Source organism: Dipteris shenzhenensis, chromosome 30 (assembly GCF_047967505.1).
Source record: "Dipteris shenzhenensis isolate YYH24624 ecotype China chromosome 30, Dip_SZ_1.0, whole genome shotgun sequence".
In the NCBI taxonomy this organism is placed as follows: domain Eukaryota; kingdom Viridiplantae; phylum Streptophyta; class Polypodiopsida; order Gleicheniales; family Dipteridaceae; genus Dipteris; species Dipteris shenzhenensis.
The window spans coordinates 50,249,068-50,250,993 of record NC_141625.1 but is presented as its reverse complement, the minus strand read 5'-3'; the positions used below and the strand labels follow the sequence as shown (position 1 = coordinate 50,250,993).

Here is a 1,926-nt window from a genome sequence, read left to right as displayed (position 1 = left end):
TGTATAAAGTATAATGCAACATGCTTCAAGCAGGTCACATCCTCCTCCTGTTGCTCTTGCTCAGCTTGATATGCCTCTAGTTGATCCTCATGCCATTGAGTAGGCAATTAAAGAGGAGAGGGCTATCACTAGACAACAAAAATCAATCCCTCATTGGCTTTTGGCACCCTCAAGTATAGCACGAAGACTGAGCCTTTACTTGCCCACACTAGACATGCAAACAAAAAAATGCAAGGTAATTTATTGGCTATAGCATTGATAGTGCTTGTAATAAAGAGCATCTATGTCACAATGATGCTTTTGATAGCAAAGAATGGTTGGATGCCATAAGAGTTGAACTTGAATATGGCACTTGGGAGCTTTGTGACTTGCTTGCAGGCAAGTGTGATATAGGCACAAAATGGATTTATAAGGTTAAAAAAAAAGCTAATGGCAACATTGACTGCTTCAAATCCCACCTGGTTACAAAGGGATATGCAAAACATGGCATTGACTTGAGGAGACCTTTTCTCCCACCTCATGCATTACAACCATATGGTGCATCATTACTCTTGCATCCCACTGACATTGGGAGGTTCATCAGTTGGACATTAACAGGAAGATGTCTATGTCACTCAGCCACCTAGATTTGAGGAAAAGGGTACTAAAAAATAGGTTTGCCAGATTGAAAAAGACCCTTTATGGATTGAAGCTGGCACCTCGAGCATGGTAGGCCAAGATACATGCATTTTGATAGCTCGTGGTTTTCAAAAGAGCCCTATAGAGGCGATTGTTTATGTCTACAAGAGTGTTAAATTTTTATACATGCATTTTGATAGCTCGTGGCTTTCAAAAGAGCCCTATAGAGGTCATCGTTTATGTCTACAAGAGTGTTAATTTTTTTTAAACTCTCATTGTTTATGTGGATGGCATGTTTGTCACTAGGCTAGATATAGGAAAAATTACAGATTTCAAGGATGATTTGCAAAAATGATAGAGCGAGTGGCTGAAGGACTAAATAAAGCAGCACAACAAACCCACCAATCAATTTTATCTACTAATCACATTCAAGAGACAATAAGAAAGAGAGATGGTAGTACTTAGATGAGAGTTAATGCAGTTGCCACCCAAGAGGTGGGTGGTGAGACATGGGTTCAATAATCTAATGACCAATTGGATCTTGCAATGAGAAGCTGTAAAGATTGGATGGTTGGAATTCAATCATTGTAAAGGTGTAATTGTATAATGCTATAGGTAGTACCTATTGCCTCGAGCATTACTCAGAATTCAATTATTGTAAAAATAAAATTCAATCATTGTAAATCCCATGGGTAGTGCCCATCACCTTGAGCATTAGATTCCTTTGTAAACACATATTAACGTATAATTGATATTCTTTGGAATAAAGAAAGAATATTCAATGTTTTTTCTCTATTTAAATGTTAATTTTTGTATCATATGAGTGCCATTGTTCTTTACATTCAAGTTTAAATGCTAAGAGGCTCTTGCTTACATGGATTATAGTCAGCCCTCCATAATGGGAGCTCTTCACAAGCCTGCATGATTTCTAATTATTGGAGGAGGAGAAAAGCAATAGGAAAAATGAAAGAAGAAAAGAGGAGAAAAAAAAAGGGAGAAAGTCTCTTTAGAGACATTTGATAAAATTGGAATGATACAGAGAAGATTCGCATGGCCCCTGTGCAAGGATGACATGCACAAATTGAGAAATGGTCCAAATTTTTTTATTTTTTATTTAAAAAAAAGGAGAAAAGAGAAAAACAAATTGGGGATTATGCATAGGATTGAATTTTCTATTGAATAAAATATATTTCATGAGAGAAAAGGGGATTAATTTGTTTTACCATGGATTTATTTATTTTGTTTACTTAAACTTTACTTTTTTAAAGGAGGATTCTTTAAATAAAATTTACTAGGATCTTAAAATAT

General features: G+C 35.7%; 1 non-coding gene across 1 annotated transcript; it reads left to right on the top strand.

Moving 5' to 3' along the window:
• The first annotated feature begins 1,618 nt into the window (after window positions 1-1,618).
• On the top strand, window positions 1,619-1,721 carry LOC147882274 (U6 spliceosomal RNA). The gene has a single exon (XR_015543986.1). It is a non-coding gene; the product is annotated as a U6 spliceosomal RNA (small nuclear RNA).
• The last annotated feature ends 205 nt before the right edge of the window (window positions 1,722-1,926 follow it).